This window comes from Oxyura jamaicensis, chromosome 2, assembly GCF_011077185.1.
Source record: "Oxyura jamaicensis isolate SHBP4307 breed ruddy duck chromosome 2, BPBGC_Ojam_1.0, whole genome shotgun sequence".
Lineage (NCBI taxonomy): Eukaryota > Metazoa > Chordata > Aves > Anseriformes > Anatidae > Oxyura > Oxyura jamaicensis.
Window position 1 is genome coordinate 31,680,274 of NC_048894.1, and position 27,322 is coordinate 31,707,595.

General features: G+C 40.3%; 1 protein-coding gene across 2 annotated transcripts in view; it reads left to right on the plus strand.

Annotated features, from left to right (window-relative positions):
* Positions 1-13,862: 13,862 nt before the first annotated feature.
* Positions 13,863-27,322, plus strand: part of HDAC9 (histone deacetylase 9) — a 489,684-nt gene continuing 476,224 nt past the window's right edge. The window contains exon 1 of one of the 2 annotated variants that reach the window (XM_035316621.1): positions 13,863-14,181. The gene's annotated coding sequence lies outside the window, so the exon portion shown is untranslated. The remainder of the gene's footprint in view (positions 14,182-27,322) is intronic. The other variant, XM_035316620.1, reaches the window with a different exon arrangement.

Sequence of the window (27,322 nt, forward strand, 5' to 3'; positions counted from 1 at the left end):
TAGAATACATAAAATATCTTTCAATTTTTTAATCAGTTCTCCTTATGGGTACTTGTTGGCAATAAGTATAATGATAAAATCTGAATGGTTGAATTCTAAGATCAAAAGGGTTCTGTCATTCACTTTCCAGTTGCGGTAGGTGCTGAGCATTTATCAGAGACTCCTCGTATCCTTGCATGCCATTTTTTTGTTCCCATCCATTTTAAAGGTCTCCTGAAATCTTCTGCTCCCTTCTGTCCACTGCCCTGTCAATAACTCCCCACCCTTTTTCCCACAATCCCAGTCCAATATCCTTTTTTTTTTTTTTTTTTTTTTTTTTTCCCCCGACACAGTTCTTCCATGTGTTCTGGGTTTTTCTTCCTTATCCTCGCTCCCCCAGAAAGTCCTTCCAGTCCCTCCTCTTGCACTACTGTTTCTCTTTTCCATATTCCCTCTACCAGTAATGTGGCTCCAGGTCACTGGGGATGCTAATGCTTAAAAACTGTGTAGTGCAAATCAATAGCCAGATGAAACCCTTGTTTCTCTAGAAGGTGTTACTAATTGGCAAATAACTGAGGCATTCGTCTATCTTCAGTTACAGACACCCGAAGCTGCTGGATATCTGACCACAGTGTCAGCACCTGCTTCTGTCCTATATTGCTAATGTTTTCTCTTCTAGTTTCCACTGAGCCCAGTAGCAACTTAAGGACAGAAGTCAAAAGTTCCACTGCGTTATCTACAACAGAGGAGCAATAGCACATAGGGAAGAGATGGGCTGTGCTAAGCGCAGAACACCAATGAAACAAGAACATTGGAAAGTTCTTCATAGATACAGTGTATATAATCTGAGACAGATGCAAAGCCAACAGCAAAACAGCACGTCTTTTTCTTTTGGCTTCCCAGTGCATTTCTAAGTCAAACTCCGGTCAGGAGGAAAGATTTAGTACATTTGTTGACCCCTGCAGCCAGCAGAGGAAGAGCTTGCCCTGCACGTCCTCAAAACCCCATCGCAGCACGGTACGAACAGGCCACATAGCACACATTTCTCAGTGCCAGTGCACTTGGCAAGGGCAGGCCAGGCAAGCAAGGCTAGGTGGAGGGTTTGGGGACACCTCTTTGCATGCAGTCCTGCTTCTGTGTCACCACAACATCAATCACATACGAAAAACTACCAGTTCTGGTACCAGTGCTCACAAAAGCACAGCTCGCAGTTTACTTTTTGTGAGTGTTCCTGTGAATCAAAATGGATTTCTGGATTGTTTTAGGAAAATAAACACAAGAGAACCATGAATGCTGCCAGAGAAACAACACTGCTGGGGAGTGTTTGCTGTGGTCGTGGTGACTTTGAGTGCTCAGTACTTCAGGAAAGCAATTAAGACACAAACTCTGGCCTGGTAAGAGTTTAGGTTGAGCTTTAGCTGCAGCCCCTCCTGTACAGGCTGTTAATGCCCCAAAAGCATCACTTTTCCCTCATCCAAAGCTTGCTTTCTGCTCTTAGAGCAACAGCTCTTGTCTCCATCCTGCAGTGATGTTTGTGTGTGCCTCACAAAGTCTATATGCAGTGGACAAAAATTACATAGCATTTCTTCTGGGTAACAAAATGGCAAATACTGGGATCCTTTTGGATCCTCTTTCCTCTTTTTCACCTTGGTTCCTGCTGTGATATTCAGCCGAGTGCCTATCAACATCAGCTTGACGTTCTGATATTTTCAATGGTGTCAGTATCTTTGTAGATGTGCTTACAATATTTCTGTTCAATTGCTGTTGCTTTCCTCAAGCTAATCATCATTCTTTCAGTGTGAAAAGTTCCAACTTCTGTCACTGGAAAAATACTGAAAAGAAAAAAGGAACAACAACAACAAAAATCCTTAAATCTGACTTGCAACCCCTAATGAGAAAAGAGAAAAAAAAAAATCTGTCATCTCATTCAGAAAGAAAAAATGCTAGTTTTTTTTTTTTTTTTTTTTTTTTTTTAAGTGAAATAAATGCTTTCCCTAAACACGATCGCAGTTGACAAAATGCTGGATGTTTAGGTGGCAATTATAGCTCTTTCAGAGACTGTCAAATCTTGTCACAACACATGTTATAAATGAGGACAGATTTAGACATCCTTTATGACAGTTATGTGTAGGATGTGGATGGTTGGCAGTTAAATTTCAAATGCAAGGAAATTTTCCTTCCAATAGATCTTTGCTTGTTTATTAAGAGGGAGTTACCGTGCACTGAATCTTGTATCTACCATGTGCAGCTTTTCATCCTTACAGCTTTTGACATTTCACTTTAACTTTCCTTTTTGACAGCCATCTGAACATTGTTTTAGGTAAAATGTAACCTTCAGTGCTCTGGAGATGTATGAAATTTTTAAAGCTCTCGGTGTTTTCATACTGAGATTACGATTGGAAATGTGTCATATTATACATGGATGGATAGATAGTAAGAAAGCAAATAACATAGACGGTAACAATACTGATTGAAGGGAGCCGCTTCGTGATGCACGCAGAAAATGGGATAACGCAGAAGCCCACATTCATCGTGAGATGCATAAAATGTTGATGAAGTATTAGTAATAATAATGTGCATCACAAAGCACAATTCATATGATGATAGACTACACGGGTGTCATTAAAGCCAAGCCTGAGATGGATTTTGAAGTGTTTCTGATGTTAACAGCTCCAATGGCATGGGGAGAAGAAAGAGAAGAGAAATCCCACAGCCATGGGAGAGTCCTAGAAGGGTCAGAGAGAACTTTTTCAGAAGCTCCAAGGGAGAGCATGCTGGAGCAGCCTAAATGTCACATTTTCCAAGTGCAGCATAAGCCTTTTTGATGGCACCAGCCTCCCTCTGCTAACCAGCACTGACATTGACAAGCTTTGCATTCACCCTTTCTATAAAGCTCAATAAAGAGGTGGGAAAGGGCTAGGCAGCATTTCCCAGCTAGGTGACGTACGGCGTATGCTACGCTATGTGTAGCTTGTAGAGAGAAGAACCATACCTCCGTTAGCCCCCACTCCAAATTCTAATAATCCTTTGAAGCTTCTGGCAGCATCTCCTCCTGCAAGAAACTGGTAAGAGGAAAAAATCTGTTTGCCCATTTTGTAGTCCTCCCACACTTGAATATGGCAGGCTGTAGACTAATTTTTATGAATGATGGCGTACAAAATCCCAGTGCATTCGGTAAGTGTGATTCTAACATTTCTGAGAGATAGTAAAGAAGAGATGTCATCTACGGAGTCAGGACCTTGTAACTCTTCCATTTAGCTATAGCAGTGCAGCATAGCAGAATTATTCACGTGCATACTGCAAGGCAGCTACTTGAGATTGCTGGACTGGGACCAAAGTGCTTGTTGCGTTGGAGGACTGAGCCCATAAACTGGAACACTGTGGGCAGCTATACCTTTTGCAGAACTGAAGTTTTTCTACTTTCTATTTTCATAAGATTGGCAGTGTTATGTAACTAAGAGATAGATGAACTTGTGCTCATTCCGAAAGATCATAAAATACTCAGAAATATTTGTGAAAGTCTGCCTAGAGTAACACAGCTTAAGCCCTTGAATTCAGAATGGGTAGCTCTCCTGCTTCTTTCCGGTTACAGACCATTCACTTAGCCCTAATGACATGCATCCAAATAAAAGCTTGCTATTGCACAAATGTGAAAACAAATGTACTGTTTCTATGCTTCAAGACATCAGCATTTATTGCCTCATTTGTGAAATCAACAGACTTATTTGGCTCATTTATACTCTACACGAAAACTGTTTTGAGACAGGGACCTGTGTCTTGCATCTCAGAGCTCTTCATGAATAGGGCCATACGCTCCCAGGCATCCTCCCTTCTGTTCACTTGACAAAAAAATACAAAGGGGCAAAAGATTATGGGATGCCTCAGGTATACATGATTAGTTTATCCACAATCTGCTAAAATGTAAGGTGGTCACAGCTTTTTTTGATTTGTTCAATTCCCAACTGAGATGACTTCTTAGGTCTCCTCTTGATTTCAGAGGTTAAGTTACTGTGTGTGAATAAATTCTACCTGACAGTCTCTCTCCTCACTCACTTGACCGTTGAAACCTTTTTGATAATAGCACAAAAAGTTTGCCTATTTGAGAAGTATTTTGGAGTATTTTTAACTTCAAGGAAATGTCATATTTGCATGTATGCATTCAGAATAAAAAAGAGTTTGTTACTTCAAAAGGTAATCTTTAAGTAATTGGTTCCACACCATCTAATTTTACAGTTTTATGCAATAATCCTGACTGTGATAGCGCCTCTCAGAAAATTAGAAATACCAGCAATTTCAGCCCCTTTTAGTGTCAGGAAACTAATTTTTAGGATTATAATTGTTCGAGGCTTTGTTAGACTTGTTCTGCTATTTGTATTCATGCATTTCTAATTACAGAAAAAAATAAAGAAGAAAGATATCCTTCATAAAGATAAGCAACGCATTCTTGGATAATATTTGTAATGGATCCATTAACTGAACTTGACAAAAACTAAAATGCAATAGCAAAACATTCATCTTTAGATGGATGCACTTTAAGCCTTCTTTCAATAAATGTCTGTCCTTCAGGGCAGATGGATCTTTTTGAGGCCCAGGGATATAAGTATTTCTATAGCCAACCTGTTCAAAATCTTGACTGCGAAATTCTCATATTAAAAAGACTCACAAGTCCTAGCTGATGGCACTGCCTTTGATGCTGGGGAAAGGAAAGGCTACAATGCCATTCCGTCACTATTTCTGCTCCTAGTGCCAGGGTGGTGACAGAGGCCACCTGGGTGAAAAAGGCATTCAATGAGAAGGAGAAATTTAACCCCTCTAGTTTGTTCCTTGATGTCAGTGCTAAAGCAGGTGAAGGCACAGATGTCTGGAAGCCCTTTTGCATTGTCATGACCCTGGGGGCACTACCAGTCTCTGTTGCCCCTGCCTCCCTCCCCTGGTTCCCCCACCCTGCCCAGGACCCCATTCCAGCCCTCTCGGTTGGATTTTGCCATCCATTATTAGGTGAAGGAATCTGAACAGAATCAGCAGCATGAGCATTTGCATCTGTTCCTCGTGAAGACCTACATGGTTTGCATTGTAAAACCAAGAGCAAAAAAACATCTGATCTAAACTTGCTGTATTTCACTGAGATCGAGAAGAAAAACACATTACTGTAAACTTGGATACTTAATTCTGTGTACCTGTATTTGAAAGGATTTGGTGTAAACCACAAAAGCAGCACTCCATGTTGAAGAAATGACTGTGAAACTCTTCACCTTCCAGCTGCCCACAGCTGGATTTGAAGGTTGCTTTGTATTTCAGATTCTCACCCTACCATTGAAAACTACCTGCAATTGCTCGTAAATACAGTCCTCCTCTGCACTGCTACCCACAGCATGGGCCCCAAAATGCGCAGCATGGTTGGAGGATATTCATGCCCGGTATGCAATTAAATCCTGAAGAGTTGTGTGTTAGTCTGCAGGCTCTGGATGAAAATATAACAGCTATTGCTTACCTTTGCAGTTTGCTGGGACAGGATGACATCTTAAATTTATCCAGATGCTTGGTGATCTCAGTGCAATGGAGAAAATGCAGAAAAAATGTATTTGTGAAGTTTGGTTTTATACAGAACAGAAGGGGAAAAAAGTCAACACCAAAATCCCACAAACTAGTTGGACCTCATGATTGTCAAAGTGATCCCTGTTATTTTCAGTGTCTGAGGAGTCACAAGCAGACCCGCCATATTCGGCATATTTTTACAGGGACTATTACTGATCACATTCTCTTTTTCACATAGACAAATAATTTTATTTATTTATGTTTACAAATAACACTAATGAATAGAAACTTTCCAGTCAAGAAATCACTGCTTAATATGAAACTTTACAGGTGAGCTTAAGATTTTCTGGAGTTTTAGTTGGAGTGACTACTTAAATGGCACAGCTGTATTCCTCACAAACAAAACACAACATTTCTTACATTTGAACAAGCTTACGCAAATAGATGTATGTGTAAAATGAGTTCTGTAACAAATAATGCTATTGCTATTTTATTGGCCTTATTTCCAAACAGACCTGAATATTCTCTAGTAGCTACACTGCATGCAGAAAAGGTTTAGTGCAGAGATCACAGTTCCTCTGCCTTACATACAAAAGACAAATAGAGAAAGAACAGGCTTTCTCTATTTTATTTCTGCTTTTCTAATTCTAGTACTGCACCTCAATGGAATAGGAGGAGTTACAGAGGTTATGTACATGTGAGTTTTATTTTACTTCTAAATTCCTTTTTCCAGGAAAAAGGCCACAGTAGGTTGAGATAAAATTTCTCATTTCGTACAGAGACATTCACGCACTCCAGCTCTCAGCTGTAACCTGGAATATGTATGTGCATGTACTTATGTATGTGCATATACTTATGTGCATATACTTATGTATAAATACGATACATACAAACATATACACAATACACCTCTATGATGCAGATCATATGGATATGATATATATCTGTGTATATATGTGACATAAATCTTGTAAGATGCTACACAGCCCAATCCATAAATATTCTCTTTAATAATCGTTACCACAAAGGAGTAACTAAATCTCCAAGCCCCTGAATGTTTTACCTCTACAGAATAGGTAGTATTCAGGGAGCAAGTACATTTTTCTCTTCAGGGTACAGTACATTGTGTGAAATCTTTCAGAAACTGGGCATTCATGCAGTACAGCCAGTACGTGTGACCTCTACAAAGTTATTTGGCTATGTGCGAAAGAAATGGTAGGCTGATAAAAGTTAAATGTGGGTCTCTCGTCAGCACCACTTCTTGGATTTCTTTAGCTGAGAAATAGTAATTGTGGCAAACAACCAGAAATAAAAGAACAATTCACAATAGTGAACACACGCACAAAAAATAGACTGGGATATTTAAAATCGCTAATGGGAGTTGTTTTGCATGTAAAAGACACACCTTGTCTTTTCACTAAAATAACTTAGGCCATTTAGATTCATCAGGAGACTGTCAATGTTAGAAAATCAAATGCATTAGTATTGTCAGCTTCCATATTGTAGTGTTAAAATTGCAAAATGCTGCAATTATAGAAAGAATATCCATTTGATAGTCTTGAACACAATGCATTGTCTTGATGGCATATGCATTTTTAATTGGATATTAACTTTAGAAATCCAGAATCGGAGTAGTGATGTCTTTCCTTGACAGCCTATGAATGAAAAGGGCTATTTCCTGTCAACCTGGCTGATAAAAATCCCCCTGTAAGCCTTCATGTAGTAAAACCAAATCTTGTAAGGAATGAATAAAAAGCAGCAGACGCCTCAGGTGGGATCCACCTCACCTCATTTTGGGCACCTACAACTGAATGAAGAGTTGCTCTGCTGAGGTATCTCTCTCTGCTGCCTGAACAGGGAGCCTTGGGTAATGCAGTCATCTAAGTGAGGGCAAACGAGTTCCAGTTCTTGTGTGAAAGCAAGATGCTGATCCAGATTGCTGTTTGTAGGATGTGTCTGTTGGAGGATGCTGAGACAGTGTGATAAAGAAACATGTCTTGACGTCCGTTGGAGAAGGAAAGACTCGGTGCTGCAGGCGCTGAGGCTCTGTGACTGGTTGGTTTTGACAAGAACTGATGGTGCTCCGTACCTCATGTGATTGCAAGTGTAGCGTGTTGCCTTCCTCACGCGTGCCGAGTGCCTGCCGTGCAGCGCTGAGCAACCTCACATCTCATTAAAGTCATTGGATAGAGCCCTCAGCTATCTCATCAGATGAAGCTGCACTATTTATACGCTGAGAGCATATGCATACTGTACTATTAGTGCTAATATTTTTGTCAGAACACTTTTTTGAAGTAAAATGTGAGAACATTTGTGGGCAGTAATCACAAAACAGGGTTGACAGCTCCTTCCTTCTCTTACTCAGTCACAAACGTTTTTCCTTTCAACACATCATGAAATGTAAGTGGAACTGGTCATTTTCAGAAACCAGTGTTATTTCGTTGATAATATGTGAATACCAAGAGGGAGCTGACAAGGTTATCACCAGGTAGAAACTGATAGCAGCAGGCTGCCTGCATCCCTGTCTTAAATTGAAAGGGGGGCTGCACAGCCTGACAGCAGTACCTGAGAGGGGAACGTATACTGGATTTGTAAAAGTTCATAACGGATAACTAAGCCCCTCTCTTTCATCACCACCTGCCTAGGAGTTACAGGGCAATTTTTATTCCATTAACAGTCTTCCATAGCCACGGAAGGCAACCAATAATATGAAACACATACTTTAATGTTAATATCAAATGTTATTGCAAAACTATCCAATGTTTGTATAATTATCTATGAGGAACTGTTTAACAATGGAGCTAAATCCTACAGAGTGGTCACAACAATGTTTAAGTCAACCAAGACAACAGAAACATCTACAGCACAGTTCACCTACCCCAGCTGGAAAAGCCAAGACCATGTCAACGATAATCTTTCTTCATGGCTGAGAACTGTGCAGGAAAAGCTCTCATTCCATGGACATCCTGGTTCATTAAGGCCTCATGGCTGAGCTAAGGGATCTCAGGAAAGAAAAAAACTACTGGGTATTATTGGCATTTCAGAACAAGAGGTACGAAACCACAGCAAGAAGTAATAATGTCACTGAATTATTGTGTTCCCCTCACCCAGAATGGTGGAAGACTTGCTCAGATATTCACGTGCAGCTGTTTGATGTGCTTGAACATCGGTGAATCACCATCATGCACAAAGCTTGTTGACACAGACTCCTGGTAGTAACTTCCACCTATTCTCCATCACAATGCTGTCATCACTATAGAGCGTGGGATAATAAAAAAATAATGATACAGCAGAAAGCTGAAACAAATCCTACCTGATGAATCATTACTGTAAGAAAGGTCTGTGTAATCTCAGGCTCATTCATTCCTTCAACCTATTATATCTGCTAACGCAGTTAATTGCAATAAGTGCATGACAAAAACAGACGTAATTGTCCACCCCAACCAGCATGGTCAGGTCAGTTTTAATGTGTTCCTCAGAGAGTTCCTCTTCTCAAATTAAACGCAGCTTGTTTTTTAAAAAAGTAGTTCAGTTAGGAACTAAAGATATTCACTTACAACATTCTTTGTCTTCTAACAGTGATTATGAAGCAACAAATAAGACATACCAAGTACAAAGGCCAGGCATTTTTATTTTTTTACTTATTTAGCATTTTTAGAAAGACTGATGAATACTGGAATTTTTTAAGCTTGATATATTTATGAGCTGTGGGCAGTTCTTGATATAGTTACAGTCTATCCCTGTTCGGATAAAATCCATTTTCTATTCAGGGTAAGTGAAGGACTATTTTAATGCCTGCTAGCTTAGTAATGGCAGAAGGAATAGAAACTGCCTTCCAAACTGTGGATAGTCATGGCAAGGCTGGAATAGGTGCTGAGACCTGTCAACTAAGATTTGTACAATGAGGTGTGAATACAGATGCACCCCTTTGTTGGAACTGTACATTCTTTGCTAGCAGGACATCAGAAAATTAAGTAGACAATTAAAACAATAATTAGAACAACAAGAAAACATGGGGATTATGCAGATGGGGCGCAGAGGATTTGGGATCAAGAATTAAGGACAGCCTAGAAAAGCAAGGAAAGGGCTCAGCTCCGGTCATTCTGGTTAGCTACCAGGAAATCTTTGAACAGACATCCAAGCCTTTGACTTGGATCCTCTTTTTATTCAGTTCCCCACAGCATTAGGGGGCACTTAAAAACCTTGACTTAATGGGAGTGAAAGAAGTAGTCTGAGGGCACAGTGCTGCTCTGCAAAGGCAGTGTAAAGGCTTGGCATTCTGAGCAAGTAGCTGGGTCTTGTCATTCATTTCATACTTAATACATCCAAGGAGACAAGATTTGTTTATATTCTCTGCATACAAATAGATCTGGTTCAAAAAATACATGATTCTGTCGTGTTTCTAAGAAACAACCCACAAATTTCCAAATACTGGCTAACCACTGGCACTAAAAAAAGGGTAATAACATGTTTAATTTTAACCACCTGAATAGTCCTATCGAATGTAGGTATGTGTATACATTCCTGAAAGCCCAGGCACTGAAAGAGCTAATCGCACATTAAATTATCTCCAGTGCACAAGAAATGTATTCTTAAAGATATCTAAGTATATATAAAACTATTATTTTTAATAATAGTACAAAAATCTCTATTATATTTAGAATGTTGGTGTCTGCATTGATTTCTTTACATTGCCTGCTTCTGTAGCAGTTGAGTGGTTATTTACAAACTGCGTAAAAGTGTCTGATCAGCCAAACCACTGTTCTTTTTTCAGGAAAAAAGCAAACACTTTCTGAAAACAAAATTGACAAGGATATCCAATCTGAAACACCTAAGATTTTCATCTTTATGAGCCACTGAGCAAGATACTTATTAAAAGGCAAGCAGTCTTACCCAAAAGAAGACATTTAACTAATTCTCAGGCAGACTAAAAGATACCACAAATAAGTTAGACCCCAGCAAAATTCCAATATTTTTATTAGAGAAGAAAGAAAATCTTGACATTTTAGAAAATTAATGTAAACTTTTCTAGTAAAATACAAATAATTGCAAAAGTAGATACTCTTGTAAGCATTAGTGTGTATATATATATATAAGGCATATAGAGAGCATTGTACAATGATGGTTAGAAGGGACCACATACTTTAGGCACATGGTGCATGGATGTTCTTTACAAAATGTGAGTTATCAGTGCATTTCTTTTTTAGGAACCGAAATCCCTTTGGAAAAAAAAAAAAAAAAAAAAAAAAAAAGTTGATAGGGCCAGATGAGAGGCAGCTGGTATTGATTTCTACAGAGGAGAGCAGTGTGACTTGAACTTCTCAGGACTATGAAGACAAAAAGCAGAGAGCCATGAGTTCCATTTAAAACTGGAAAGGGACTTAAAGCCTGAACATCAGCTAAGTCTGAGGCACTTACTCATCTTACTCGGAAAGTAGGTGGCTGCTTCTTTGAACTTAAAAATGAATTTAAGTCATCTCTCTAAAGTACGTCTTGACAGTTTGCTCTGGATGTGACTAGCAACATAGGTGTGTTGCAAGACTGCACCAGGGGAAAAACAACTGAAAATTGTTGACTGCCAGAGATAATGAAAATAATCTGCTGTCCGACAGTTGAGTAACAGAAATACATGAAAAAGGACTAATTATTTCAGTAAAGAGCTGGCATACAACATCAAATAAATGAGTCAGACTAGTTTGTCATCTCTCTCCTGGTTTTAAGTACTGCTTCATGAGTGTTGTACCTCAGTGGCTTTTTAATATCTCAGGTAGTTTCCAGTGAAGTCATGGAACTTCTGAATGATATTTATTCCATAGTACTAATGATACTAAAAAATCAATGCGAGAAATGGTTTACTGAATGTTACACAATTTTGTATACGTTAGCTTTTCTGTTGTGTTCAGTGTTTTCAATGTTTCTAACTGACTAAAAAAATGTTTATGTTTTTTTTCCTCATAGGCCTTTCAAACTTTTCAGGTGAGGAAGTAGTTGGATAGAACATAAAATTGAATGTAAGATGAAGCATGAAGCTTTTATTATGGATTTTCTCTCACTGTCCCATATAAAAGTATTCTGATCTCATGAGGAACCATGAGGAAGACAATTTTCTATTTCTGTGTGGTTTCCAAAATCTTTGTGGTCCTCTCAAAAATGACCTTACTCATCTTCTATGTGAAAAATATACAAGCTTTTTCTATCCAAATCCCAGTTACTGTCAATTAAGGTCAACGTGATGGTCATCAAAGCTTTAATGGTCGGCAGACACCAGTTCACAATCCAGCAGGGATGAAGCTACAAGAATGATGTAAGTCTCATTTTAGGGATGAAAATGTTTTAAGGAATTCAGTACCTCACCTTGGGTTTTATGAATTAAACTTACAAATTGTAATGCAGGCTTGCCACATGCTTTTCTCACCCCCTTGACTTCCAGTAAATGTTTGCAATAACTCAGAAAGACAGTGATAAAATGAGGAACGCTACATAGAAAAAACAGTTACACATATCCACTCCAGCAATTCAGTCAAACCCATAAATCATTTTTGGTCAGTAGGATTAGGAGTTGATAATGGAGGAATGGCATAGGAATACTGGATCTAGCAAAAGCAAGATAAAGGCTCCCTGAATATTACTGTGCAACACTTCATTATATTACTTAGCACTGAGTGGAACTGAGTAGGGCAAGCACATCAGTCACCAAAACTTGAAGTTGTCTCAGAGAAGCCTGTCATTTCCAGCCTGAGTTCACGTTCATGAGTTTCCAATGAAGCATTAAAATAGTGACTACTCCTCTAGAATATAATTATAATGCCTATGCTTCCTTTGCGTAGAGAGAGGACAAGAGTACATAATGAAATAAATGTATGTATCAGGTTGAAGAGCATCCATTTGACAGAGAGACAGTGTGGTGTGATTTCATCAGCCAGTTTGGACCCAGACCTGTCATGTGGTGCTCCATGACTCAACATCTAGCAATAACTTTAAAACTGATCCCCAAGCTAAAATGCAAATCAAAGGAAAATAATGAGATTCCTCTCCAAGCTGAAATACGCACAGTCGCAGATTTATTTCTAATTTTGAGAACTGAGACTTATTTTGAGGGTCACAAAAGGCACTGTGGTCCACATTGCAGTTTTCATCTGTTGTGTCCCTTGAGCAATCGATGACATTCAGGCCCAAACTCCAAATCCCCTTCTTTAGCCACCAGCTTTACCTTTTAGTCTTAGCTAGTTCTTCACCACTCTTGGAAACAACAGTTTAAAGCATTTGTTTCAGAAAACCTAACATCTGACATTGCACCTAACATTGCACTGTATTGGAAAGAATATGTAGTCAGTCTTAAAAATTTGAAAACATTGTGTAAAACACTGTGAAATTTCTATAGTAGCAAGTGGAAATATATAAATACAAATACAAATTCCAAAGCCTCTGTGGAAGATAGCTAACAAATTTTTGGTTTGCTTAGGTTTCCAAGAACTAAACTGTATTGAAGCTAACTTTTTCCTGGAAGGGGACAAATAAATGGAGAGGCTCCTATCTCTCACCAAAATACATCCGTCCATAAATTTAGATTAGAAATAAATGCAGGTAATACAAAATAGACTAAAACGCTTCAAATGCCATATGGAATGGTATTAGAAAAAGGGAATTCTGGAGACTGTCAATTATTACCAGAGAAGAGATCTAATGTGGGCTCAGAAAGATGAGGATCCTCATCATGAGTAGAAGACATCAAGAAACATCAAGACCGGTAAAAAGACCCAAAAGCAAGAGGTCAAACAGAACACAGTTGAGTGGCACTGCAGAAATGTGCAATACTGTCAGTCTATGACCGCCCGAGGGGCTGAAACCCACCACACCTGGCCTACACATGCCAGCTTTCTCCATATGGCGCCTGTCGAGACACGGTGGAGCCAGTGGACGGACGATGCCAGCCCAGACCATGCCACCGCGCCTCATCACCCTTCCCTGCACACCTCTGCCGTGCCTGACGGGAGGGCCGAGGCCACGGGGCGAGGCACAGGTGCAGTTTCGGACAGCAAGGGCAGGCTGCCGAGAGGCATGAGATACCGGGAGACCTCCCAAAACCGGTCACTGCTTCAGAGGGAAGCCACAGAAGCCCCGGGGCGCAGGGGGAGCAGAGCCCAGGCGGAGCCCGGCCGCCTCCTCCTCCACCGCCGCCGCAGCGGGGCCGACCCCCGCCCGCCCCGTGCAGCCGCCCCACAGCGCGCCTTCCCCGGCGTGGTGCCCAGTCGCCTGCCGGTAGCCCCGGAGCCGAGGCGCTGCCCCCAGCGCCGGCTCCCCGCGGCGTTAGCCCAGCCCGGACCCCCAGCGGCGGCGCTGGGGATCGCGGCGCATCCCGGCGGGCTCCCCCCTCCGGCTGCCGGGCGGCTATTTTTAGCCGATCCTCCCCGTGTCGCCACGGGCTGCCATCGCAGCGCGCAGCCCCTCGCCAGCTGCCGCCGCCGCCGCCCCGCCTGCCTGCCTGCCTGCCTGCCTGCCCGCCCGCCCGCTTGCCTGCCCCGGCACGGCACGGCGATGTCCCCCTGATCCCACCGCCACCGCCAACTTTTCCTCGCCGCCCCTTTCCCCTGGAAGATGGCAGCAGGGGGAAGCGCTGGAAGTTGCAGCCCGCGAGCGAAGAGATAAGGAAGGAGGCGGCGCGGGAAGGTGAGTGGCACCGGGATCCCCCCGGCCGGCGCTCCCCGGCTTTGCCCGCGGCGCTTCGGGCGGCTTTGGGGAAGTTGCGAGGCTCTCCGTGCCCGGGCTGCCTTCCCCCGGCGGGGCCGCGGCCGGGGCCGGTCTCCTCGGGCAGCCCCGGCCGTGAGGGGCCGTAGCCGGGCGGGGAGCGGGGCGGCCCCGGCTCCCCTCAGCCCCTCGGTGCCCCCCGGAGCTGCCGGGGGTGGGTGGTCGGGGGGCGGTCGGGGGTTCTGTGGCTCGCCTGAGGTGGCTGGGTTTAGTCTGCGGTGGAACACGGCGTTAGTTAATCGGTTGCGCTTATCGGCTGTGTAGGGAAATAGAAATACGCTACTTGTACCACACCGAATGCGTGTTTCTCTTTGAGAGACTCACCCCGAGCCCGCTGCAGTTTGCAGTTCGAAGTGCTCTGAGGAGGTCTGAGAACATCCTTAAACTGCACGGGGGTGTAATAGGGAAGAAGTGTTTAAAAGAAGCCTGACGCGGGGCATGAAGTGTTGAGGCGAATCGTGGAGACCTTTTGACACGTGAAAATGCATGAATGTGCTTTTCTAACCCCAAAGCTGTTGAGAATCTTTGTCATAAACAGCACGGAATAAGCACGGGCATGGAAAGCAAGGAATTTAAAGCATATTTATCTTTCCACATTGTCAGCTCTAGTTCCATGACATTTCTTCTCTGTGACAGAAGAATAGTTTTGTGACAGTTATTCAGGGTATAATTTGCAGGCGTACAAAGGCCTGTGCGCTTTGCCGAGAACTCCATGAACAAAAAAGGAAGGTATTTCAACATTAAGGTTTTTCAGACGCCCTCTCCTGACTCCCTCTGCCGTCTCCCCTCCCTCATCTCCCTCTTCCCCCCTCACCGTTCCCCAACAGCTACCCTAGATCTTTCGATACTTGAAATTATTGTTTTATTTATTGTTTCTGAATTCTTCTCTCGTGTCCAGTGCATTCCTGGGTCGGTGGCCTCTGCCCATGTTTGTTTTGTACCCAGAACACCCACTTTGTTCAGAGAGAAATGCAGGCTTGTTTTCTGCCATAGGACCAGAGTGCTCTTGGAAGGCAGTTCCATCCCCTCATACTACTCCAGTTGCATCATTATATGTATAACATATATAAGTCTCAACTATATATAGCTTTCCACAGTCAACGATACAATTATGCACTATTTTGACACCTCGTTTTCATTATGCTGGCAGAGATTGGACCCAAAATGTTAGGAAAAAAACATGTCATGGCCCCAGAGGAAAGCGAGTCAGTCATGTTTACCTAGTGCTGGTGCCAGTTTCTTCATATAAATATTGCAATAGTTCTGCTTTGTATGAAATTGGCATTGTCAGCTGGGAATTCCTAAAAGAGGAAACCATGCCATTATGCTACGTGGTGACCACGTTAATGCAAATGCAGCACCATAGTTAGTTAAGCCTTCCCAAAACACCGTTCTCAGTGTCAGATCGCTTTTCATTTCGGTATTAAAGTCTGTGTTTAATACACACAAATATTTTCAACCTGACATTAAAATGCCAGTTTTCAAACCAGTGGTGTTTGGTTTTCCATTAACCTCTTTTTTTTTTTTTTTTTCCCCACAAATGAAGAACAGTCTGCGTACTGAAACTGGAGTAGTAGTTTGTAAGCTGTTGTGTATCTTTGTATCTTCTGCTTGGTTCTGTCTTCCTGTGTTGAGAGCAGTTCAAATACAAAAAGGAAATAGTGTCCCGACTACTAAAGTCCCAATACATGCTTAATTTTGTGCAGCCGTTCCTCTTTGAAAAAAAAACACACAAAACAAAACACAAAAAAACAAAACCACAAGAAAATAATAATGCTATAATAGAATGGTATATCTTCTATCATGAAAAAATATAACATTAAAAAGAGATTACGTTATAAAACCTATCTACTTTCTAGAAGACATTTAAAGCAGAAAATAATTTTCATCTGTTTGTCTTGCTACCCTAGATATTCCCATGGAAGTTGCTGTTAAAATATAATTTGTTTAAAATATAATCTGAAAATACCGATCAAATTCAGGTTTTTCCATCATGAAAATGATATGAATCCTGCTATGAATTACCATAAATATTGAGAGTGACTAAATGTAGTTTCTTCATACTTGCCTAATGCTTGGTAGGAGAGACATAGTTTTGAAAGTAAGCAGATCTTTTTGTATGTAAACTATTACAACTGACGAGAAATGACAAAAAAGTTGGAATGTAGCCGAGTGATCTCCAAAATGGTACGTTAAGCACGTATTGACCAGACAGCCTAGCAGACTACCATTGTTTTATATTCCTCAACATTCAAACTAGCTAATTTAAAGCTATCTTGGGTATGCGTATACAGGCTGCAATACAAAGTACGTCTGGTTTACAGTCATAACTGAATCATGAAGCTGAGTGAGCTTATTGTTTCTCAGGAGTGAGGGTTTTTTCCCTTTTAGAGAAGAGGTTTGGGCTGGATTTGCTGAGAATTGTATGCTATTCCCTATGCATATGGTGTACATGAATTTCAATAGAAATTCAAGTTAAAAGCATCGGTATGTATCAGATTTTCCCAGTCTCCAAGTCTGTGCAAGAAAATATTCTTTCAGTTGCTCCATTTAAGTAGGAAGGTGCGTATTACATTCAGTGAGTTGTATTAAAAATAAAACAGATAACACACTTAGGGACAGAACATCGGACTATTCCATGATAAAATATATTGTCATGCTTTGAAGTTTCAGTAATGATTTCCGAAGGAGTAAGCATTTTCTCGGAGAAGGTTGCATTACTGAATCACTTACGGTTAGACTGTTTACTGGAATTGATATGTAAGTAAGGCAATTTTAGAGCTAACATCTATTGATGAAATCACCTTTCATTTATTCCATTTGGTTTTGAGTTTTTGGATTAGTATAATCATGTGTGATGGAAGAATTTGTCTCTTGATTGCGGTAACTTACCTGGAATGAATGCATTATATTGTGAACTTTGGCCCCTGCTGGCTGGGACTGTTCCAGTGTTGACTTTATTATAGCAACTTTATAGTACTATGAAGTAAATACATGCTACTCTGTATCTTCCTCTTCAAACAACTTAAAAATTTCAATGAGGTAGTGCTTAACTTCTGTACAAAAATACTCTTTTAATACCTTGAGTCCGTCTTAAAATCCTTTCCACTCTAAGGTATGATCTAACTTCCCTGTGAGCACGTATCCAAACTTTTCCATTTTTCTATAACATAGTTATGTAACTTTTTGCCAGAGAAGTTTGTCAATGCAAAATGCCAATGTGAGCTCAGAAACTATTTAGAAAAAATCATAGAAGAAAAACATAGCAGGGGTTAGAAAGCATAGCAGTAACAGTTCTGGATCAGAATGTCCCTAACCTGCAAATATTGTGAAGACTTTAGTATATTCCAGGGAGGTACCACTGCCTCCTCACTCATCTGCTGTTGGGCATCTGGGCACAAGTCCCCGGGCTCAACAGATCTGTGGCTTGATGAGCTCAGTTTTACTGTTTATGTATTCTTACACAGTCAAGATTGGCAAGAAGAAATTATGGGACTCAGAAATTTCTTTATGAGGAAACGAGACTGAAAAGTTTTGTTATACAGCCTTCAAGCTCAGATATTTACTTGTCTGTGGCATTAATTCAATGTGTTACGTAGTTTATGAACCGGGCAGATAGTAGGAAGCAAATATTTATTCCTATTTTCCAGTAATTTCTTTGTGGTGGTGTTTTGCAATATAAATATAAATGTTTATCTCCTGCAAATCATGATGCATTGTTGAAGTTTCTTTATAATGTGTAATAACTATAAAAATAGTTTGGTTTCACAGTTATTGCATAGCTGTAAACTATTTTTTGTTCAAAGAAATGAAAGTCTTCAGCAAAGGTAACTCAGAAGTGCCTATAAGAAGATGACTGCTTATAGTACTTCTGTGTGCCCCCAGTTCTTTAGTCTTGACGTAGAAGGTGCTGGATTCTGTATGTCACCATTTGACTTCTCTGAAGCACTCGGTCTTTGTTTTAAAGTTCATTTCTGTTCCAGGTGTGGAGTGCTCTTTCTCTAGAACGGATGGCTCTGGGGCTTTGCTCAGAATTGAGTCACCTATCTAGCTCAGGCTAAGCAAGCATGAGCCTCTGTAGTCAGGCGGAATGAGTCCAACTTTTGTTTCCGTGCTGTTTTAACCTGGAAAGCCTAATCTAGAGTGTCTTGAAAAAGCAGTGCAGATCCATCAGAGAAACTGGCAATCCTGAAGAATAAGTCAGAGTCTTGTGAGCATCCAAGGTATGAGAAAACTTGAGCCATAACTTATTCATGAAGTAGGTGGTGTGCTGCACAGTGTCTGAGGTGCCTTAACTGTTTGATAAGGGTCTTCCATTTGCAGCTCTGCACTCTGCCTGTCACTTGGAGCTCTGTAAGTTTTCACAGAAGCTGCTGCGGCAGTGGTTTTCCACGTTCTTTTTCTGCTGTTCTTCTACTGTTGTTCTCGTGACCTTGTACCTGCAAACCCTGACACTAGTGTTGTCAGGTTTCCTGCTGGTGTGAGAGCCACCCCTTTTCACCATCACTTTCTTGCACCTTGTTTTCCAACTTTTAGTTTACATTAGGAGAAAGTCACTTGAATGTCTGGTTAGCGTTACACAGTAATAGATGCAAAGCTTAACAGCCAGGTAGGTTGCTACGATGAGGCCTTGATCGAAGACTGCTCCAATCAGTGCTAACAGCATTATGTGTGGGTACAGGCAGTAGGGAATTTGAACAGATCAGGAGGAAATTTGTATAGTTTCATGGGAAGTTGAAAAGATTGTGAGGAAATCTATGCAGTTAACATGAGTTCAAAAGCTATTTAGAAAAATTCATAGAAGAAAAACAGCGGGGGTTAGAAAGCATAGCAATACCAGTTCTGGATCACAATGTCCCTAACCTGCAAATATTCTGAAGACTTATGATTGTTGTCTCATGTTCTTCTGTCATGAACGTCTGTGAAGAGCGTGGCTCCACGTTCTCTGTAACCCCATAGACACTGTCAGGCTGCTCATAGGTCCTCCCAAAGCCGTCTCTTCCCCAGGCTGAACAAACCCAGTTCTCTCAGCATCTTCTCACAGGGTAGCTTCTCCAGCCCCTGACTCTTGTGGTGGCTTCTGCTGGACTCGAGCATCTGTCTTTTACTGGGAGCACCAAAACTGGGGGCAGTATTCCCGATGAGGTGTAGTGCTTGAGTACAGGGGGGTCCTAAAACTCCATGGTGGTAAATGTACCAATTGCTAAATAGCACAAGATTTTGAAAACGTACAAATAAGGCACCGAGCAGAACTCTACTGTCTTGAGACCATACAATTAATACAAGCTATTACGTGCTTTGTAGAAATTGTTATTACACCTTACACAGTAGAAACACAGTTTATTTGACAATTCTTATCAGAAAAGTTCCTTAATCGTGTTATTTTAGTAATGTGACATTAGAATTTTACTCTAACATACCTTGCATGTATTAAAATCTTTATTTTATAGCCACGTATGAAGAAAATGACATCAACAGCCTATGTTTAGGGTTTCAATCATACAAAACTCTAATTACGTGAGTTTTTGACCTTTGTCATTAAGTCTCTAGTGTGCCTAAGTATTGAGCTGAAACCTTGCTTTAACAAGAGGTGGGTGAACTGCTGGCATGAAAGTAAGATTTCCAAGGCAAAACTTTGAAACACTAAATTCCAAATGGAAATTAAGCAGCATGCACATAGTAACTGTATTTTGTGTTTTAAGTGTATAACTTACTGGCATTTTGCCTCATTTATAGCTATTTAGGTGTTCATACATAGCTTAAAAATAGAGGGTACATACTGCTGACAATATAGAGTAGCTACAGGTACAACTTCAACCTTTCATGTTTCCTCTTTTGATAGACAGTATAATCAATATTGATTAATAACCTATTGATTAATAAGCTTTAATAACCTAAGCTGTTTTGTTTAGGATATAAATACATACTGTGTATAATTTCATGAAAATATATTATAAACAGGAAGATCAGCAAGATAAAATGAAATAATATTCAACAGCTAGAACTGCATGTATGTTTAAGTTGTTTAGTTTTTACATGTATCGATTGTTGCAGACATAACTGAAAACAAGATAGGAAAGCTGCTGTGGTCCTGATCAGGGGAAGACAAGTGTCCACACCAGGAGCTGCAGCTTGCTTCGCAGTGTTTGGACACGTGGAATCTAGGGTTTTGGTCTCTTAAGGAGTAGGAGCTGGTATTAAAATAGGGAGTTTTATCATATTCAGCAGAAAATAATAGAATGGGCAGGAAAGAATTTCTTAATTTTCGAAGTGCAGCTGGTGTAATCTTCCCAAGTCCCCTCTAAATTGTTTTAAGACAGAACATACCATCTGGGAGTGATAAGCATATCACTGCAAACTCTAAACAGCAAAAACATGAGCATTAAATAATTCAGCAACCTATCTGAGATAATGAAATAATTCCTTACTCTTTACTGCAAGTATCTGCATATCACAAAATAATCTTTACAGAACCTTTGTGATGAATGGTAGTTCCATTTTATAAAGTCCTTTAATGTGGTTTAGGTCTATTCAGCTGACCTGCATCATCCTCAACGGGGATCTAGCTGGAGGTTGCCAGCTAGATGTGGCCTTTGTGTACCTGGTTTTCCTTAGCATAAAAATCCGAGTAGGTAGGGAGCCGAGGGCACCTGGAGTTCAATCTCATCAACAGGAGCAGAGTGAAGACATCAGTTTGGGACCCTGAACCTTTGGGCTGCAGAGCTGACAGTCAGTAGTTGGAGAGGAGACCAAATGAAGGTCCAAGGCAGAGGAAGGTAGTTTCGTTTGTAAATGGATACAGCCTGTGGTAGCAGTGTAACAGTCTGTTCCTCTTGCATGTGCTCATTCGTTGCTGGAAGGTGGATGATTTGCACATAGTACAGAGCACTGTCGAACGTAATGCGATGAAGATAAGCTGAGTAAAACCCTTCAGAGGTGTTAGTTCTCCTATTTCAAAAATATTAGTTTCTTAACAAGATCTGTGAATAACGTAAGCATCAAAGGGAATATTCAGCTGCTCTCAGTAAATCCAGGTTTCTTACACAAAGTTGCCTGGAAGAACATAAAGGGTCTCTATTTATTGTGTGCCATCATATATGTGTTGTCTCCCACTCTGTCTGGCTATTACCTTTTTTTTCCATGAAAGAAAGAAGTTAGAGTCCTGGTACGAAAATGCTGCTTGTTACTTTTTAATCATTTGGAATGAGGGTGCAGAGCTTCCCTTTGATTAGAAAATGAGGTCAGTATTTGCTTTTTTGGTCAAGAAGCTTTCAACAGAAACTATAGAAGAAGCTGCGGGGTTAATGTGATGAAATGGTGTGTAAGCCTGGGTTTTTACTGCATTTCAGTGAGGTGCTCGTGGCTGGAGCAGTACCAGCCCTTTAGGGCGATGAGACTCCTTTTAGCACTAATTAGAGCTGATAAACCAGTCTTTTTTTCCCCCATATGCTAATGTATGCCATTGATACTCATTCAGATCACTAGGCACATTACAAAAGAGGGCAATAGGAAGGGGCATCTTCTAAATGATTTGCTAAGCAGGACACGGCAGCCTTAGGACTTCGCTTGTACAGGGCAAGGATTTTACTTACCGATGAGGAGTTTTGCTGTTGACTATAATGAGGTCAGGATGTCACCTTTGCACACAAAATTTTCATCTTTCTTAGGGGTATTTGTATGGGGAGAAACAGGTAAGAAAACAGAGAGGTGCTGAAAGCTCTGTTCGTGGTCCAGACTGACTTAAGACATGCACTGTGGAAGGCTGCAGAACTGGCAGGGAGCATGAAAGCTGGGACTGAAGCTAGCAGCAGTGAAGAGGCACTTACTGCTGATATAGTCATTCGCTAAATGATTTAATGTCTAAATTATTTAATTTATACAGACCACCAAAGCAGTGGGGTTGGGGTTGGACTAGATGATCTTCAGAGGTCCCTTCTAACCTCAGCCATTCTGAGATTCTGTGAGCTACAAAAATGTATAACAATAATTCACGATGATTGGTCTTTCCTATCTTTTGTCAATTACTACCTTCAAATAATGGTGAAGGATTTTGGAATGCACTCTTAAGACCATTTTCCCTACATCAACATGTGTGCATGATTCTGTCTGTTCCATCGCTACTTTTTCTTCTTGTTGTCTAAACACAAGCTTGTAGCTTCTTCAGTGTGTTCTGATTACATGCAAATGGGGTGTGCTGGTATACATGGGAGACTTTCTTGGGCACCTGACAAATTAAATCCCTTTTTTTTTTTTCTTTTTTTTTTTTTTTTTTTTCCAGGCTGTAAAGTATCAAAACAACTGCTTTCAGAATTCAGTGCAGTTTTTATGCAGTCTGTTTACATTGCGTATGAGAAACGTGAAAGCGCTGATTGACTTTGCAGTGCAAAATCAGGTTTCATTTCTGACCCTTGTCATCTGCAATGGTCCCTCTCCACTTACGTATTCTAAGAACGGCCTTCTATATTCTGGAGAGTTGCTGGGATGTTTTTTCCCCGTGAAACCTGCATGCATCATTTCTCATCACTCCTTTTGTTGTTGTGGAATGTTTGTATTGCTGTCTGTGCTTGGAGAGGGGGCAGGAGACACAACTGAGCCTCTTCCTTTTTCAGATGATGTTTGGACCATAACTTAAGATTTGTGCATAGAAATGTCAGAAAGATCAAAATACATTCCTGTATAGATAATGAAGCGATGCAATCAATTTATTGTCATATTAAGAAAAAAAAAAAGTATCCTTTGTAGTGTTTTCAGGGTAAATACTTCAGGAGAGAAAATGTTAAGGCTTATTTCTTATATTTTAAGGTTACAGAAATATAATCAAAAGAGAAGGAAGCTAGATTAAAAAATACTTTAAATTCTCCTTGCTTACTCTGATGGAGGATGATTTTCTTGCATGAAATTGGTTAGCTATGTGATTTGTAAGCTAAAGTATTTCACTTTGGGTCCCTGTTGCTGTCATATGTATACTGTGATTTTATATTGCTCTTCTTTGTGATAGAGAACACTACATAGCTTCCTGCTCTAGATGTGTTAAAATCGAGATGATAAAAGGACCAAAATTCGTCATTTATGGAGTCTAGTCATATTCTAAAGTGAAGGGGAACTGCATATACAGATTGCCAAGGCCAGAACTGAAGTCTAATCTATTTAATTTACTTTGTTCATACTTGCTTTTTTTTTTTTTTTTTTTTTTTTATTTTGTTAAAGTTTTACATTGGGAAGTGATGTGAACGATGCACTATGCCCATACAAATCAAAGCAAAGGCACTGACTTTTCATGTTGAAAACAGATTTTCTTATGCAAGCAATTATTCTCATGTCTGCAGACTTTTTCCACTAATATTGTTGTTTCAGTTGAGCAAAGGAATAATTAGCTATACTGATATTAATGGAGTTGATATTACTGACACACATCAAGGTAAATAAAAGTCAGAATTTGACATGTATCAGGTTGAAAATGTGTTAGCTAGAGATTCAGTCTAATTATACTAAATTCCATCTAATTTAGTGTAGTCATCCAGACCTCAGAATTCTATCAGTAATTGGATTTTCATACTTAGGGTAATTGTAAAAATCTGAAGCATAATGTAAATTTGGTGGAAATTTTCCTGTAAAATTTAAGTTTCTGAAAAATAAGCACTGTTTAAATAAAATTTCCCTTTTACATCAGAGAGCTTTTGTCAGAAACTAATAATAAAGATGTAGCTAATTGATTAATGTGAATAATCAGTTCACCCGTTTTATTATGTATTAAAAACTTTATTATATAATATAGGAGTACAGAAGCTTCACCTTTTCTCATGAAAAGTACTAATCATAGTGTTGCTGTTGTGAATTGTGATCTACATCTGAATTCTGTAGGTTTACTGTAGGACAGTGTAGTGTTGGCTATGCCATCACTAGAATTATAAACATAGATAAAGTTTAAGGCAGTAAGCATTAATGTTACATAACAAATGGTACTTGCAACCAGATATGTTTCGTTCTCCATCCATCTTTACAACATTTATTGCTTACAAACTAAGAGTAATGATGCCAGAAGAAATAAAGGGAAGTTTTAGAGAATGAAAAATATTTTATTTTTATCCTCTGGAATAGATGAGGAAGCTCTTTGTTTTAGTAACTACAAGTTTGTTTATTGCTGTGGTGCCCATTTCCTGATGGTAATAAATTGGAAAGCTGTCATTTCACTTAACATTGATTTTTTTTTTTTTCTTTTGCAATGCATGCCAAAATTAATAGAAGTTTTACTGATTTTATTGCAATTCTGTAGTAAAGGGAGAAAACGAGTTTCGTTCTAAGAATTGTATGTAAGAATAAAAACAGTAAAATCTATTTGAATGGGAGTGAATGTTTCCTGGAAGAAAATGGAGGCTTTGGAATGGATATAAAGGCTGCAACAAGTGACTAGATTAATCTAGATCACAGTGGTTGGTGACAACTAGAAAATACTCAGAGCCAACCAACATTACTGCCAGGGAGGTATCACCTAGGAGGAATAGGAAGTGAATATGCAATCAAAGAATTCTTCATCTCCATCCTGCCTCCAAACTCACTCTAGAAACTGCAAGAAGAGGTCTCTACAGAACTGTTCCTCATTGCACGGTATTTTGGGTTTGTTCCTGAGTTTCATTTTTTTTTTTTTTTTAATTTCTCTCCACCACACTCGCTTGGTCTAGAGTCATATCAAGAGTCATACCAACACCTTACATACTGCAGGGGTAAAAAGAACCTTTCACAGATCTGTAGCAAATCAGTTAAACATTGAATTGGGTCTCAAAGAAAAAAAAAGTCACTGCATTTTTGTCATTGGTAAAATTCCCATATTCCCATCATATGCTGCAAATATATAAGATGTACAGAGCTGAGTACCTTATACCTGGATAGGCAATGGCATCAAATAATAGCAAAGCCTGATCCTGGAATTTCTGAAGGCCCACTCCATTTTGATCCTGAGCTTTTAATTGGAAAGAGTCACCTAAATTAGTAGTATTTTGGCTGCATGAAGTGTGGGGTAGGGTGAGGGAGGAAACCTTTACACTGTACTTCCCTGATGGCAGTTTGATTGGAGACAGAAATACATGAGAACAAGCTGCCTCATTACCAATCCTTTCTGAGAGAAAGTAGTCCTAATGAGGAATCATTATTCTTTAGATTTCTTGCTACTGATGATCCAAAGCACTACAAATTATGCTTTGACAGAAAGGGGATAACAACTAATAACAAAACTGTTTTTTAGGACCAGGCTTGGTGTTCAGTATAGATATGTCTTTGGTCGGGGAGCAATGTGGTCACACATACCAGAAAACTTGCAAAATCTGGGCACACTGGTGTTTTTTGGAACCTAGACCAGATATCAAAAATATGACTCGGAAATTAAAATGATATTCACATTTTAAAGAAAATGTACAGCATTGAAGAAGCATTCAAGGTGAAGTGTAGCTGCACTATTTAAACATTCCCTAGTCCTCCAACCTTAGATGCTATTACACTTGGGCAAACTTACAGGCTGCCTAGAGAGGTTGTGGAGTCTCCTTCTCTGGAGACATTCAAGGCCCGTCTGGACACCTACCTGGGCAGCCTGCTCTGAGGATTCTGCTTTGCAGGGGGGTTGGACCTGATGATCTTTCAAGGTCCCTTCCAACCCCTACAGTTCTGTGATTCTGTGATTCTGTGATCTTTCATGTCCCAAGAGTGATCTTTCATGTCCCAATGGAAATAAACTCAATAATATAATAGAATTTATTTAATATTCAATGCATAATTCCTGACACAAAAAAGGGATCAACAGAAGAGCCCTCCGTTCTCTGTAAGGCTGTAAAATCTGCCATTTTGTTATAGGATGGGATGTGTTTTCCCTTTTTTCATATTACTCAGAAGGTAATTATGGTTTTGAATGCATAAGCACTGGAGACAATTTGAAGTCAGCTTCATAACTGAAGTGAAGAAGCTGAAGGACACTTTCAATACTTTTTTAGCTGTGAAGAAACTGTGGCCTCACATCTAAGAGAAAGTGCTAAACTCTACTTTGCTCTCTACAATATGGTTAAATGCAGTTAATCTGAATCTGCTGTTGCAGGAGGAGGACATTTTCTGTGTGATTCATGCAAAAAGAATGTTTGTTTCTTTATAATTTTATTCAGATTTCAATAACCCTCTAATTACTTTGTGCAGAAGGCACAAATACTATTTAGATAAGTGGGATGTTGTGACTGTGTCTAAACACGTAGAGTTTCATCTGTGAGTGCTCACAAAGGCTGGGATTCATCTTCCTGTCCAGTGAAAAGTTTGATGCCACTCCAAAACTGTGAGTCTGAATTTAGTTGTGATGAAGTTCCCGTTGATTATAGGACTAGTTTCCCTGTATATTATATACAACTTTGTCCTCTGGATACTCAGGCCTGTGTTATAATCTATTGCAGCTCTGTCAGCTCCTCGAGATACCCAAACATTGTCAGGCATGCAAGGTGCTGGCAATATTGCCCAGTGATCCATGAGGTGGGGAAGCATGTTACCCAGATTTGACCATGTCCCACTCGTGTAACGCATTCAAAAGCAGTTTTGCTTTACAATCTGCTCCCTGGGTCGCTGGTTGTTCTGCATGTCCGTAACTTCACACATGATACTGATCCTTTGCTTGCTCGTGGCCAGGAGAGTAGGTTTAAATGATGGCTGGTGTATTTCAGATACAGGGGACACAGGTGTCTGGGGTCAGTTGTGATCTTCAACTTTGAAGGCTGTGAAATACGTTATGGATTGGAACCTAGAGACAGGAGAGGAACAGCAGGTTTGAAGCAGTGCTGTAAGGCCGCGTTTTTGTTTCACGCCTTTCTAGACTGAGATGAATGATAAGTGGGCCCAGACACTCTTGATTCAAGTCTCCCTCCTTCAGACTGGAGTGGACACTTGAAACTCCCAGTAGTTACTCTCTCTATTTATAGCAAAGCTGCTTCGTTTGATGATCTGTCCCAGCCAGACCCAGGCAGGAGGGGGCTGACATATCAGTGCCTCAAGTGTGACAGCTGTGTTTGGTCTGAAATCAAGCCTGGAGGCCTTGCTGTAT